This window comes from Sus scrofa, chromosome 4, assembly GCF_054392235.1.
Source record: "Sus scrofa isolate SSC_HxYL_T2T_F1_AM1 chromosome 4, Sscrofa_HxYL_maternal_Yorkshire_Landrace_v2.0, whole genome shotgun sequence".
Taxonomy (NCBI): Eukaryota; Metazoa; Chordata; class Mammalia; order Artiodactyla; family Suidae; genus Sus; species Sus scrofa.
Genome location: NC_139386.1, coordinates 32990943 through 33008070, shown reverse-complemented (window position 1 = coordinate 33008070; position 17128 = coordinate 32990943). Strand labels below are relative to the sequence as shown.

The window sequence follows — 17128 nt, the reverse complement described above, 5'->3', positions numbered from 1 at the left end:
TGCACAGCAAAGGAAACCAAAAAGAAAACAAAAAGACAACTTACAAAATGGGAGAAAATAGTTTCAAATGATGCAACAGAGAAGGGCTTAATCTCTAGAATATATAAGCAACTTACACAACCCAACAGCAAAAAAGCCAGTCAATCAATGGAAAAATGGGCAAAAGACCTGAATAGACTGTTCTCCACGGAAGATATACAGAAGGCCAGCAAACACATGAAAAAATGCTCAACATCGCTGATTATAAGAGAAATGCAAATCAAAACTACCATGAGATACCACCTCACACCAGTCAGAATGGCCATCATTAATAAATCCACAAATAACAAGTGCTGGAGGGGTTGTAGAGAAAAGGGAACCCTCCTGCACTGTTGGTGGGAATGTAAACTGGTATGGAGAACAATTTGGAGATACCTTAGAAATCTATACATAGAACTTCCATATGACCCTGCAATCTCACTCTTGGACATATATCCAGACAAAACTCTGCTTAAAAGAGACACATGCACCCCGCATGTTCATTGCAGCACTATTCACAATAGCCAGGACATGGAAACAACCCAAATGTCCATCAACAGATGATTGGATTAGGAAGAAGTGGTATATATACACAATGGAATACTACTCAGCCATAAAAAAGAATGACATAATGCGATTTGCAGCAACATGGATGGAACTAGAGACTCTAATATTGAGTGAAATGAGTGAGAAAGAGAAAGACAAATACCATATGATATCACATAACTGGACTCTAATATCTAGCACAAATGAACATCTCCTCAGAAAAGAAAATCGTGGACTTGGAGAAGAGACTTGTGGCTGCCTGATGGGAGAGGGAGGGAGTGGGAGGGATCAGGAGCTTAGGCTCATCAGACACAACTTAGAATAGATTTACAAGGAGATCCTGCTGAGTAGCATTGAGAACTATGTCTAGATACTCATGTTGCAACAGAACAAAGGGTGGGGGAAAAAATGTATACGTGTAAGAATAACTTGATCCCCATGCTGTACAGTGGGAAAAAATTAAAAAAAAAAAATCAACACTTTGACCAACTTATAAGCTCCTTCAAGGAAGGGGCAATATCTTTTCTTTTTCCCTTTTGTATCCTCAGTGCCAAGAACAATGCTGGACACATACATGTTCCATAATTATCTGTCCAATCAGTGTTTAATCCTTGCTATTTTGAGACATTTTTAGGCACTGTAGTAAACAGACAAGCACAACCCTGTCCTCACGGGACTTTCATTATACCACATATGACACACTTTGGAAAGTTATATTTTAAATTTTTTACCCAAAGAAGAAAAAAAAATTATGGGACTATACAGCAGTGTTTTAACCCAGTCTAGAGAGTGGAAGAAGGCTAATATCTCTTAATATGGACAGGAGTTAAATACAAGGTGATGATGGCAAAGGGAGATGGAAGTAAAGTGAAAAATATTCCACACAGAGAAAAGCAGCTAAGAAATTAGAGTTCCTTTTCTTCAACCACTTTTATTACTCTACATATATGTCTAAAGAAATGATGGGTGCCTAAGACATTTTTTCCCTCATAAACAAGTGAATACAGGTTTCTACAGTCTAAGCTATTTCTGAACCATTGAGAGTTTCCTTGAGAAAATCACTTTAACTTAGACTTGATGGGAGAACTATATGTAAATGAAACCAAGGATAAGGGCTAATCCTCTAATTATATTTAAAATGGTTCTCAGAATGTTCCTCAGTCCTTAATCCCATTCCATTTTTAGACCTGTGAACAAATGAACCATGGCCTATAGTTCTGTACTCAGTAGAGCACCTAACTCAGACTAAGCACATTACCAGTGCCAAACACTCAGCCTTAATGGTAATTATCCCTTCAGATATTCTCAGAGAGATTGCTTGTTTAACATGGAAGGTTCCCAAGTCCCAATATTTATATTCATAGTTTGTATACATTTGAAACAAAAAGATGTTAAACCTGTGGTGCTCATAATGCTCAGGTAATAGCTTCCTGTCATTTTGCTTTGGGGTAGGGACTATTTTGCTTAGTGTGCTTTCTTTTCTGATCCATCCATAGTGTTCCCAAGAGACCTATTTTCTAACTAATTCCATTCTTCTGACTTCAACTGATGGTGGTATAGGGGATGCAGACTCCTAAAATGGATCAGTCTGTACTCTTGCCTGTGAAGATTTGTTATTTGTCTTTTTATTTGCCTTGATACCAAAGAGGCAATTCATCTCCAGTGGCAGAAACTATTAGATGGAAAAAAAGGCCAGGAATTGTCAGTGGCTATATTCTTGGATATATGATGGAAACTGGATTAAGATAGAGAAGAAAGTCAGTAAAGCAAAGCAGAAGCATGAATTGAAGAGAGTCTGCAGATTTCATGTTCCTGCTTGTTATGACTAAGGATCTTCCAAGAGCCATACATTCTAACTGTGGTTAGTTGGTTTCCTGCTATGTGAAGAAACCCACACAAATACCTATCAGTGGAACAGGATAGAAAACCCAGGAAGAAACCCACACAATAATCTATGATTAATTAATCTATGATAAAGGAGGCAAGAATATACTGTGAATAAAAAATAGGCTCTTTAACAGTGGTGCTGGGAAAACAGCTACATGTAAAAGGATAAAATTAGGACATTACCTTACAGTATACACAAAAATAAACTCAAAATGGATTAAAGACCTAAATGTAAGACCAGACAATATAAAGCTAGAGGAAAACACAGGCAGGATACTCTTTGACAGCACTATCTTTTTGGATCCATCCCTAGAGTAATGAACATAAAAACTAAAATAAACAAAAAGGACCTAGTTAAACTTAAAAGCTTTGGCAAAGCAAAGGAAACCATAAAGAAAATGGAAAAGAGAACCCACAGAATGGAAGAAAATACTTGCAAACAAAGCAACCAACAAAAGGATTAATCTCCAAAATATAGAAACATCTGATACACCTTTACACATTAAAAAAATCCAAACACGATTTAAAAAATGGTTAGAAGTCCTAAATAGACAATTCTATGAAGAAGACAGACATGGACAAAAAGCATATGAAAAGTTGCTCAACATCACTAATTATTAGAGAAATGCAAATCAAATCTACAGTGAGGTATCACCTCACACTGGTCAGAATGGCCATCATCACAAAGTCTACTAACAACAAATTCTGCAGAGGGTGTGGAGAAAAGGGAACCCTCCTACACTCTTGATAGGAATGTAAGCTGGTGCAACCACTATAGAGAATGGCGTGGAGGCTCCTTAAAAATCTAAATATAGAACTACCATATGACCTAGCAATCCCACTCCTGGGCATATATCTGAAGAATGCTATAATTGAAAAGATACATGCATCCCATGTTCATTGTAGGACTATTTACAATAGCCAAGGCATGGAAACAAGCTAAATGTCCACTGACAGGAATGGATAAAGATGATGTGGCACATCATGAGATTATTAACAGGTGGAATCTAATTTAAAAGTGACACATGGGAGTTCCCGATATGGCACAATGGAAACAAATCCGATTAGGAACCATGAGGTGGTGGGTTTAATCCCTGGCCTTGCTCAGTGGGTTAGGGATCCAGCGTTGCCGTGAGCTATGGTGTGGGTCACAGATGGGGCTCGGATCTGGCATTGCTGTGGCTGTGGCGTAGGCCGGCAGCTGTAGCTCTGATTAGACTCCTAGCCTGGGAACCTCCATATGCCGCAGGTGCGGCTCTAAAAAGTAAAAAATAGATAAATAAATAAAAATTTAAAAGATAAATAAATAAATCAAAGTGATACATGGAGTTCCCGTCATGACTCAGCAGTAACAAACCTGACTAGTATCCATGAAGATGCAGGTTTGATCCCTGGCCACACGAGCCTTGCCATGAGCTGTGGCATAGTTCACAGATGTGACTTGGATTCCAAGTTGTGTGGCTCTGGTGTAGGCCAGCAGCTACAGATCTGATTTGACCCCTAGCCTAGGAATTTCCATATGCTGCAGGTGCAGCCCTAAAAAGACAAAAAAAAAAAAAAAAAAAAAAAAAAAGATACAAAAGAACTTATTCACAAAACAGAAACAGATTCAAAGTTTTCAAAACGAAACTTGTGGGTACCAAAGGGAAAATGTTGGGGAGAGGGATATATTAGGAGGTTGTGATTAACATACATACACTAGTATATACAAAATAGATAAATAACAAGAACCTACACTGTGGCACAGGGAAATCCATGCAATAGTGTATAATAATCTCTATGGGAAAAGAATCTGAAAAAGAATGGATATGTGTGCATGTGTGCGTAAAACTGATTCACTTTGCTGTATACCTGAAACTCACACAACATTGTTAAGTCATCTACACTCTAATAAAAATTTTTTAAAAGAAATGAGAAAGGAGAGGTTAAACTGAAACCACAGAAATACAAAGAATTATAAGAGAATACTATAAGCAACAATATGACAAGAAAATGGACAACCTGGAAGAAATACATGAATTCTAACAAAAGTACAACCTTCCAAGATAGAACCAGGAAGAACTAGGAAATATGAATAGGCCAATTACAAGTATGGAAACTAAAACAGTCTAGAACTAGATGGTTTCACAGGTGAACTCTATCACACATTTAGAGAAGAGCGAACACCTAACCTTCTAATACAATTCCAAAAAATTACAGAGGAAGGATCATTCCCAGACTCATTCTATGAGGCCATCATCACTCTGATACCAAAACCAGACAAAGACACCACAAAAAAGAAAATTATAGGCCAGTATCACTGATAAACACAGATGCAAAAATCCTCCACATTACTTCATCCAAAAACACATTAAAGTGAATCCAACAATACATTAAAATGATCATACACCATAATCAAATGAGATTTATCTCAGGGATGCAAGGATTTTTAAATATCTGCAAATCAATCAGTATGACCTACCACATTAACAAATTGAAAAATAAAACCAAATGATCATCTCAATAGATGACAAAATCCAATACTCATTTATGATAAAAACTCTCCAAAAAGTGGGCATAGAGGGTACATAGCTCAACATAATAAATGCTATATATAACAAACCTACAGCTAACATTATATCCAATGGTGAAAAGCTGAAAACATTTCCTCTAAGATCAGGAACAAGACAAGGATGTTCATTTTCACCACTTTCACTCAACATAGTTTTAGAAGTTTTTAGAACTAATCACAGTTTCATAGTTTTGGAAGTTTTCTTTTCTGACTGCCAGAGCAATCAGAGAAGGAAAAGAAATAAAAGGGATCCAAATTGGAAAAGTAAAACTGTCACTGTTTGCAGATGACATGATACTCTACACAGAAAATCCTAAAGATGCTACCAGAAAATTAGAACACATCAATGAATTTGGTCAAGTTGCATGATACAAAATTAATACACAAATATCTCTTGCATTCCTATACACTAACAATGAAAGATCAGAAAAAGAAATTATGGAAAAAAATCCCCATTTACCATAGCATCAAAAAGAATAAAAGACCTAACAATAAACCAACCCAAGGAGGCAAACTCTAAGATGCTAATGAAAGAAATCAAAGATTAAACAGACAGGTGAAAAGACAACAGTTTCTTAGATTGGAATAATCAATATTGTCAAAATGATTATACTACCCAAGGCAGTTATAGATTCAATGCAATCCCTATCAAATTACCAATGGCATTTTTTGCAGATCTAGAAAAAATTTTAAATTTGTATGGAAACACAAAAGACTCTAGAGAGCCAAAACAGTCTTGATAAAGAAATATGGAGTGAGAGGAATAAGGCTTCCTGAATTCAGAGTATATTCTAGAGCTACAGAAATCACAAAGTGCTACTGACACAAAAACAGAAATACATAATCACTGGAACAGTATAGAGACCCCAGGAAGAAAACCATGCACCTACGGTCAATTAATCTATAACAATGGAGGCAAGAATATACAATGGAGAAAGATAGTCTCTTCAATAAATGGTGCTGAGAAACCAGACAACTACATGTAAAAGGATGAAATTAGAACATGCTTTAACACCTGACACACACAAAAAAACTCAAAATGGATTAAATACCTAAGTATAAGACTAAATACTATAAAACTTCTTAGAGAAAAACATAGGCAGAACACTCTGGCATAAATCACAACAAGACATACAGATCACCAAAAGACACATGACAAGATGCTTAACATCACTAAGTATTAAGAAATGCAAATCAAAACTACTATATCAACTCATACCTGTCAGAATGGCCATCAAGGGAACATTTTATTGTATGTAAATTATACCACAATAAAATTAACTTTAAAAAATATGTAGGGACCTCAACAGGAGGAAAAAAAAAAAAAAAGAATGGCCATCAAAAAAAGTCTACAAACATAAATTCTGGAGAGAGTGAAGAGAAAAGGGAACCCTCCTTATACTGTTGATGGAAATGTAAATTGGTTTAGTCACTATGAAGAACAGTTTGGAGGTTCCTTAAAAAACTAAAAATGGAGATATATATGATCCTGCAACCCCACTCCCAGGCATATATCTGGAGAAAACCATAATTCAAAAAGATACATGTGCCCCAATATTCAATTCATCCATAGCAATAGAAGAATATACAATGGAGAAAGATAGTCTCTTCAATAAATGGGGCTGAGAAAACCGATTAGCACTACTTACAATAACCAAGACACAAGACACAGAAACCTAAACGTCCATCAACAGACGAATGGATAAAGAACTGCCACATATACACAATGGACTATTACTTAGCTATAAAAAAAATGAAATAACAGAGAAAGACAAATATCATAACACATGTGGAATCTTTAAAAAGATGCAAAAGAAATTATTTACAAAATAGAAACACTCAGATTTTGAAAACAAACTTATGGTTACCAAAGGGAAAGGTGGGGAGAGGGATAGACTAGGAGTGTAGGATTGACATATACACACTACATAAAATCACTAACAAGGACCTAGTATATAGCACAGGGAATTCTACTCAATATCCTGTACTAACGTGTATGGGAAAAAAATTTGAAAAAATAGATATACATAAATGTATAATTGAGTCACTTTACTATACTCAACTGTCTATACTCCAATATAAAATTTTTTAAAACTAATAACTTAAAATGCCACACACAAAACAAACAGTCCACAAAACATTCTCCTTTCCTTCTGAAGGTTTTATGATGCATTGCTATCATTAACCAGTCTTTTGCTACTAAACTTAATGGCCGGTTGAGATCAACAGTTCTGAGACCATTCTTCCACCACTGTTTAAGACTGCAATGGCAAGTGTGATATTCATTTAGCCTCCTCAGTCTTCTGGGTAGACCTGGTGACCTTGCCAGCTCCAACTGTCTTCTCATCCACTGCTTTGATGACACCCACACCAACCATCTGTCTCTTGTCACCAACAGCAAAATGGCCCAGAGGATGGTCAAAGAAGCTCTCAACACAAATGGGCTTACCAGGAACCATAACAACGATGACAGCATCACCAAATTTCAAGAATCTGGGACTATCTTCCAGCTTTTTCCCAAAACAAGGACCAATCTTCTCATTTAGCCCAATAAATTTGCAGCTCACTCCCCACAGTCAATTTTACCCTGGGCTCTTGTGATGAATTAGGTGCCTTCAGTCCAAGGGAGCCCCTGGGCCTCTTCTTTCAAAGTGTTGCTCTCTTTCTACCAAGAGGCTCTCGTCTTTCCTTATGTTTAGCCTAGGGCAATGTTCCTCCTCCTTATGGTAGGCTTATCGTTCCTTCCCCCATGGTGGCTTGCCTCTCTTCAGGTTATCTGCCCTTCAGGAATCCAATGCCACTGTCAAAAAAAATGGTGTTTTGTTGTGCACTGTCTCTCTTCTGTTGTTCTGTGTTGAACACTATACTATTATTATTATTTTTTGTCTTTTTACCATTTCTTGGGCTGCTCCTGCAACATATGGAGTTTCCCAGGCTAGCGGTCAAATCAGAGCTGCAGCCGCCGGCCTACACCACAGCCACAGCAACGCAGGATCCGAACCGCGCCTGCGACCTACACCACAGCTCATGGCAATGCCAGATCCTCAACCCACTGAGCAAAGCCAGGGACCAAACCCTCAACCTCATGGTTCCTAGTCGGATTTGTTAACCACTGAGCCACGACGAGAACTCCCTGTGTTGAACACTTTAAAAGCAACATCAACCAACTAATGTTTCAATCCAAGTGCACTATCTACTATCTGCAACTTTCTTCTGACATTCGAGGCACTTTGTCCCTCCCAAAAAAGGTTAAATTTACCTTTCTAATATTTTCAGGGCTCTTGAGATCTACAGTAGTATGACATCTGCAGGCCTGATAGATCCTTTCCAAAAATTCAGAGAGTCTTCTTTTGTTTTGCAGAATTTCTTCACTTTTGTTCAAATTCTTTTTTTGCATTGGTTCCCCTTTTCAAAACCTTGCCAACATGCACTAATAACTAGTGCTTTAATCAGGTCATCCTTTCCTCCTTGGGGCCCCAATTTGGTTCGGTTGCAGGTACTGCCAAGTGGGCTTCAGGTGTAGAAGATTCTCCTATAAAGAAGGGTTTCCATCTTTCCAATTAAAGAAGTCTGAGAAACCCAGCTGGTTGGTCATTCGTACTTCGCCTCCTATATGAGATAACAGCAATGAAAATTTCCCTGCCCTGGGAATGGCTCTTGATCCAAATTGAGTGCCCTACTGGATCTTGGATGGTGATAGCAGACCAGCTCTCTGTGGCCCCAACACTAACACAGGATTTTCTAATTTATCCCTAGAAGGAGGGGAAGTCCTGAGCCCCAGTGTCAGGAACTGGGTCGGAAAAGAATGGAAGGTGGTGGAAGGGGTGTCCACGTTGACCAGAGCAGCTGGGACAGCTAGCTCAGCTGGAGGAGTGAAGGCTTGAAGCAGTGTATCCTCACTCCAGTTCTCTTCCTTTTCTTATTTTCCCTGATGTAATAGCACAAGTGCTTGCACATAAAAGATTTCATCATTCTTCCCTGCTTCTTCACAAAATAGCTATAGAGTCATTCAAAAACCACTGTAAAATCATAAATAGCAATTGATCATCCTAACCATTAAGAGGATGCCTTTTTCCTTTGGCATCAACCAACTGAGATTACAACGCAATTGAACAGAAAATTTGTAATTGCTGTGACATACAGCAATCCAAGATAATCACTAAAATTATGACTGATAACATTTACCAGGATATACTGGAATTTTAGGACTTCCATAGAATTTCTAATCTTTATCCACATGATACAATCTAAGAAGTTTTATCACCACCTATTTGACAATGCTTCCCACACAACTTAACATACAAAATCAGCCTAATTAGTTTAGTATTCCTCTCATGGAGATGGAGAAAAAACAAATAATTTGAAGTATTCCAGGGATCCTTTGGAAAACATCTAAGTTAGATGGAGGTCTAGCAAACTTTATTTAGGATTTGATTTGTGGAAAGTTTGTAACAGTATTAAAAGTTTTAACCAATGATAATAAAAGATCTCAATGGCAAGTACAGATCACTTCAACAAAGAAACTCACAATTACCAAAAGCAGACTTCAATACTCTAAGAAGACTTTGTCCTCTTAGAGAAATGGGTTCAGGTTGTGTGCTGCTTTACCTTTAATGTTCATTTTCTTTTGCGTGTGTGTGTAACAAATACATTTATCTTTTTAAAATTTTTCTTATGATTCACAATGTTCTATCAATTTCTGCTATACAGCAAAGTGAGCCAGTCAAACATATATATACATTCTTTTTCTCATATTCTCTATCATGTTCCATCACAAGTGATTAGATATATAGTTCCCTGTGCTATACAGCAGGATCTCATTGCCTGTCTACTCCAAACACAAGAGTTTTCATCTACTAAGCCCAGACTCCCAATCCATCCCACTCTCTCCCCCCGCTCCCCCCGGCAAACACAGGTCTGTTTTGTAGATAGATCATTTGTGCCATATTTTAGACTCCAGTGTAAGAGATATATGGTGTCTTTCTCTTTCTGACTCACTTCACTCAGAATGAGAGTCTCTAGTTCCATCCATGTTGCTGCAAATGGCATTATTCTGTCCTTTTTTGGGCGGAGTCGTAGTACAACATATCATTGTACATATGTACCACATCTTTCTAATCCATTCATCCACTGGATTAGGCATTTAGGTTGTTTCCATGTCCTGGCTATTGTGAATAGTGCTGCAATGAACATACGGGTACATGTGTCTTTTTCAATGAAAGTTTTGTCCATGTATATGCCCAAGAGGGGGATTGCTGGGCCATATGGTAGTTTTCTAAGGCATTTCCATACCTTTTTTTCCATAGTGGTTGTACCAATTTACATTCTCACCAATAGTGTAGAAGGGTTCCCTTATCGCCATATCCTCTCCAGCATTTGTTATCTGTTGACCTGTCAATGATGGCCACTCTAACTGGATTGAGGTATGTACCTCATTGTAGTTGTGATTTGCATCTCTGTAATAATTAGTGATAATGAGCATTTTCTCATGTGTCTGCTGCCCATCTGTATGTCTTCTTTGGTGAAATGTCTATTTATACAAAATATAAAAACAACTCATATAACACAACAACAAAAAACAAACAACTGGGAGTTCCCATCATGGCTCAGTGGTTAACGAACTTGACTAGTATCCATGAGATCCATGAGGATCCCTGGCCTCCCTCAATGGGTTAACGACCCAGTGTTGCTAAGATCTGTGGTGCAGGTTATAGATGTGGCTTAGATCCAGCATTGCTGTGGCTGTGGTGTAGGGTAGCAGCTGCAGCTCCAATTTGATCCCTAGCCTGGGAACCTCCATATGCCTCAGGTGGGTGCTTAAAAAAAAAAAAAAAATGAAAAATGGGCAGAAGACCTAAATAGACATTTCACCAAATAAAACGTTCATTTTCTTAGGTTCAATTTTAACCAACCTTGGCCATGCACAAAACTTTCAGTGCTCCTCCTCCACAAACCTTCCACAGTTTTAAGCATCCATGTTAATCTGTCCCTCATTTTTTCCCTTTCATTCACAAACAGCCAGCTCTAGGACAGAACCACCCTTTTCCTTTTAACAAAATGTACTGATTCTTCATACCCTCCCTGCTGAAAACACACATCCCGTACCTTTGCATGCTGAAATGTTTCCCCTGTAATTCTTAACCTTAATACTTAATCTCTAGCGAAAACCAGGAAGGAAGTAATTGTCAACAGTCACACCAGCATGTCTAGATGAACAACTTATGCTTTAGTCTTCCTCTACTAAGAAGGCAAATGTAGGTAAATTTAGACCTTTCCAGAAACTACTATTCTAGGAGGTCCCGTAGTGGCTCTAGTGGTTAACGAATCCAACTAGGAACCATGAGGTGGCGGGTTCGGTCCCTGGCCTTGCTCAGTGGGTTGAGGGTCCGGCGTTGCCGTGAGCTGTGGTGTAGGTCGCAGACGTGGCTCAGATCCCGCGTTGCTGTGGCTCTGGCGTAGGCCGGAGGCTACAGCTCCAATTAGACCCCTAGCCTTGGAACCTCCACATGCAGAGGGAGCGACCCAAGAAATGGCAAAAATACAAAAAAAAAAGAAAGAAAGAAAAAAGGAAAGAAATTAATATTCTAATATTTTATGCTATTTTAAATAACCCAGATATTCAACAAATTATCTTCATTTAAACTAGTTTAGTTTCAAGTTATGAAAATCTGGAAAAAACAACTTCAGACAGACATTCCCAGTCCTGCAGAATTTACCTAAAACTCTTGCCTCATTTACCTCTACTTACTTAAAAAGCTTTGTAATTTCTTTATTCTTGCTGACAAAGTTTTAAACAGGAAAAAGTGTTATTTGATTTTTAGTAAACCTAAAATATAAGTACAATAAAAGAATTGCACTTAATATCGATACAATTGGTCACAACACTGCAGAGACATGTCTGTACTAATCAAATCAACAAGCATAAGCTAACTTTAATACCAGATTTTTTTTGTTTTTTTTTTTTGTTTTTGCTTTTTTCAGTGCCGTACTTGAGGCATTTGGAGGTTCCCAGGCTAGGGGTCTAATCTGAGCCACAGCTGAGCTGCCGGCCTACACTGCAGTCACAGCAATGCCGGATCTGAGCTGCGTCTGCAACCTACATCACAGCTCACAGCAACACTGGATCCTTAACCCACTGAGTGAGGCCAGGGAGTGAACCCGCAACCTCATGGTTCCTAGTAGGATTCATTTCCACTGCGCCAGGACAGGAACTCCTAATACCAGATATTAACTCAACACTGACTATTTCCTATATCACATGAACCCAAAACTCACTCTGGCCAGTTTCCTTTATATTTGAGTATTTACATAAGTACTTAATTTCCTTTAAGCCAATTAAACAGACTTCTTTTACAAATTAGTTTTGGCAATGCCACACATCTATAACACAAACACAGGGACCTCACAGTTCCCATCCCAAAGTTTCAGCCATGAATCACACACAACAACATAAAACCTATAAGTTACAGAAGAAGTTGGATTCAAATTGGGATTCTGGCCAATGGGACAAATCAAAGTCGCCTGTGCAAACAGCTATCCCCTTTTTACCAATATTTATGGGAAAGGCATTTCTATTTATGGGAACGGCATTTCTTTTTTTTTTTTGTTGCTGTTGTTGTTGTTGTTGCTATTTCTTGGGCCGCTCCCGCGGCATATGGAGGTTCCAGGCTAGGGGTTGAATCGGAGCTGTAGCCACCGGCCTACGCCAGAGCCACAGCAACGCGGGATCCGAGCCGCGTCTGCAACCTACACCACAGCTCACGGCAACGCCGGATCGTTAACCCACTGAGCAAGGGCAGGGATCGAACCCGCAACCTCATGGTTCCTAGTCGGATTCGTTAACCACTGCGCCACGACGGGAACTCCGAAACGGCATTTCTGTTTCTATTTGTAGTTTTGGGTGACTTTAGGAGCCAAGTGGAATCTTTCTCTTCTTCCCGGGAATGTCTCACTCTTGGACTTGAAAAGACAGGTTGGTCAATTGGGAATTTGGGTTTGTTTGTTTTCTGTTCCTTTCCTCCCTGGACATCAGTAAAAGTTTTAAATATCACGAAACTGATTTGGCTGTAAGTGAAGAAACAGTACCAAACAAAATGAAATGAAGAACCCAAAGGATGAACAGAAAATTCTAAATAAACCCTCAAGTTTGGTCTTGGGGTTTTACACATACCAGCGATTCAAAAAACCACAAACAACATGATTAACACAGCAAGGGTAGCAACACAGGGTGCACAGGCTCCAGGGATAACTCTGCCTAAACCCCTTGTGGTGATGCCAGCAAGTATTGTGGTCACACATGCTTTCAATAAAACACCATTTTCCTCTCACCCATGGCTTCATAGTTGTAATCAGATCACATGCCCAAAATGTGCCTCAGAGGACTTCAGGGATAGTTGAAACATTCCGCATTTTTAAAGACAGAAATTCAAGAAAAACAAAACACAAACTTCACGCACAAATGCCAGCATCGAGAGAAACAAACTGGTTCACAAATCGGCTAAGAGTCTAACAACCCTTTCCTCTCTCCAACAGGGTCCCCCACTCAAATACAAAACAAATTGGCTGATTCCAGAGAAAAAGGCCCAAATGAAGAGGAAATAAAATTCCCAGCTGTACACCTCAGAGTGACTTACCTTCTACATGTAGCCTGGGAGCTCTCAAATGTCAATTTCTTGTCCCAAGTGCCAAGTGCTGGGGTAGCCAGAGCTGCTTGGGGGTAATTTTGAAGGGAAAATCCTCAGGACAAGTGATTCAGCAGCCGCTAGGGCCTTATCTGAAAATTTCCCACCTGGGCTGGCCATCCAACCTCTGCTTGGAAAGTGGCTGGAGAGAGAAAACTCAGCGATGCAGCCCATTCCACAGTCTCCTAACACCTTGCCTAAATCTCCCTTCTGGAACTTTACACTTCCTGGGCTCAGTGTTACCGAGTCCAAGTTCACACTGCTCACCACACGACGGGCCAATAAAGCAAGAGACTTTTTTCCCAGAAAGCCGGCAGGGCAAGACTATGGCAGAAACACGGCCCAAAGAACCGTCGTGCCGGAGTTAGAACGCAAGCGTCTTTTACACGAAAAGGGGAGTGGGGGTGGGACGTAAAGTCAAACACTTCCTGGTTCCACTTCCTGGTTCCGGTCAGCCTGCAGAGGGCAGGGGATGTGTTCCTTTCTTCCCGCCCGCAGTCATTCACAGGTGGGCCTGGTGAGGATGATTCCTGTGGGCTCAGCAAAGGTTGTTTAGCTTCATGCTCATTACCTGCGAGGCAGGCCTCACAGAGATGGGCCAATTTGTATAATTTAGGCTTAAAGGCAAGATCCCTTTAGCAATGAACTTGTAATAAAACACAAAGGTTCTTCTTTATTACATTAGCCCTACCTTCTAGATCCATATAACAAAGGGCTGATCCCTGTTCCACCTGATAGTCCTACAAATATTTTAAGTTAGCTGCTGTACTTTACCCAGCTCTTGGAAATCAGCATAGCAAGTTGGCTAAAAGTACCTGTTGTAAATAGGAATGCTTGAGCTCAAATACATGCTCTTTCATTTACTAGCTGTACAACTTGGAGTGAGCCACCTTGCCGAAGTCTGTCTTATCATCTATGAAATGGTGAAGCAGGGGTAACAATGGGACCTCCTTCTGAAGATTTTTGAGAGGATTAAATGAGATAACATATGCAAGTATTAACCATGGCTATGCTGATGGAGATTGTAATTATCATATCACTATGTACTTTTCTCTCTCCCAGGCATGTCTGATCCCTTCAACCATTTATCATTTATGAGAAACCTGGTCATCTTGCTTGTCCTTTCCATACCATCTCAGAGTTAAACAGAGGACCCCAAATGGGTACTGGCCCAAGAAGAGTAGTATGCCATGGCCTCTACTTTTATAAACACAACCTATAACTCTGTTGCTTTTTTCTGTAGCCTCCTCACATAGCTCTTTCAGACTGGGCTGGAGGTTGATCAAATCTCCCAGACTCTCCTTCAGTGAACAGCTTTGTCAATCTATCCTTGTGGAATTTGTGTTTCCACCCAAGCACAAATGTAAAAGTTCTTTTCTTTTTTTTTTTTTTTACATCCACACCTGCAGCATATAGAAATTCCCAGGCCGGGGGCCAAATTGGAGCTGCAGCTACTGGCCTATGCCACAGCTGTGGCAACACCAAGTCTGAACCTATGCAGCAACCTATGCGGCAGCTTGTGACAATGCCAGACTCTTAACCCACTGAGCAAGGCCAGGGATCAAACCCACCTCCTCACGGACATTATGTCGGATTCCTAACCTGCTGAGCCACAGTGGGAACCCCACTATTGCTGGATATCAATTGTCACTGTCATGGAATACATTATAGTTTATAAGGTGTTTTTGTTTTTGTTTTTCTTTTTCTTTTTGCTATTTCTTGGGCCGCTCTCACGGCATATGGAGGTTTCCGGGCTAGGGGTCTAATCAGAGCTGTAGCTGCCAGCCTACGCCAGGGCCACAGCAAGGCAGGATCCGAGCCGCATCTGCGACCTACACCGCAGCTCACAGCAACGCCGGATCGTCAACCCACTGAGCAAGGGCAGGGATCGAACCTGAAACCTCATGGTTCCTAGTCAGATTCGTTAACCACTGCGCCACGACGGGAACTCCTATAAGGTGTTTTTAATGCACATAATCTAACCTAATTCTTGAGAAAAAGTGTTAATAACACAGATCAGATTGTTTTGCAGATAAGAAAACTGTGGTTCAGAGAATTTAAATACTGTGAGCAAAGTCTCCCGTCTGATAAGTAGTATATCCAGATGCAAACTTGGGTCCTCTGAGAACAAATTGGATTGTTCAATCAATTTTGAAACCACTTCACCTTACCATCATCCACCAGACATTTTCCTTCTTTATCCTCAGGGATTCCATAAGGCCTTTCTCAAATGACTTGCTGAAATACAGATTTACTACCTTTATTATAGTTTCTTCCTACAGCAAGATGCTAACAAAGCCTGAGGGTGGGGGGAGGGTGAGATGGGGAGGGAGAGAGGAGTTGCTGGTTATAATAATACCTACTTCTCTGAGTTATTATTTGGATTTGACTGGAACACAGATATGGGCTTGGCATAAAGTGGGTCCTCACTAATGGCTGTTATTTTCCATATCCCAGGCATTGGCTCCTGTTCTTTGTTCTTGTTGTTGTTGAGGTTTGGGGGGGGGGGGTTGTTTGTTTTTGTTTTTTGGTTTTGTTTTGTTCTGCCACTTCCAGTTAAAGACTCTTCTCCCAGTTGAGAACAAGAGGAACAAGAGAGGTACAGAAGATGCTTTAGCATTTTTTTCCACCATTACCTCTAAGCAGTGGGTCTGCCTCTTCCTTTGACAACTCCTTGGCCCCCCAAAACCTAAAAGAGCCATTTTTATTATCTGCAGCATTTTCCTAGCCTCCCTGTATTCTAATCTTCAGCCCTCTGCCACTCTCCCTACAGGTTCCTGCCCCCATGCTATCTGTCCTCACTTAAGGGCCCCAACCTCCTCTTTTTCTCACCAGAGCCTTATCTCATCAGTGGAGATACGTGGACCTCTTTATCTCATCAGTGCAGCCTCTCTGTAACTAGATGGTTTTCATTTATATATTTTTCATTTTTGTCTGCCTTTCTTTCTGCTTTTTTCCTTGTGAGACAAAAACAAACATTAGAGTGATTTGTTTTCCCTGGGGTTTTGCATGCCTCTTTAGCCATCACCACTCTTGCCAGAGAATCATCTTTATATCCTCCTCTTTTTCAACACATCAGTTAAAGCTCTAGGATCCATGTCTGATAATGACCAATATCTTCTTTGCTCACTGTCATAAATATAAAATGAAATGATGACTTACTCCCAAGAGTGTAAATGACTAACTTCTACTTAACCAACCAGTTTGGGTTTTTGTTTGTTTGTTTTAGAATTATACTCTACTGGCTGGTTCCTGGCTTTGCTCTAACTCGCTGTTCAGCCTTGACAATATCATTTATATTCTGAATCTCACCACCCACAGCTGCAAAATAGAGCTAGTAAAATTACCCAGTGCATTGGGTTGTCATAGGGGTTAAATGAGATAATGTCTGTAGAACCCACAGAGCCATGAAGGTATAAAATAAGTGCTCACAAATGCCAACCAT

General features: G+C 39.8%; 1 long non-coding RNA gene across 1 annotated transcript in view; it reads right to left on the bottom strand.

Annotated features, from left to right (window-relative positions):
* The window catches only part of LOC100156960 (uncharacterized), a 106933-nt gene that overhangs the window by 4936 nt on the left and 84869 nt on the right, over positions 1 to 17128 (bottom strand). The window lies entirely within an intron of this gene.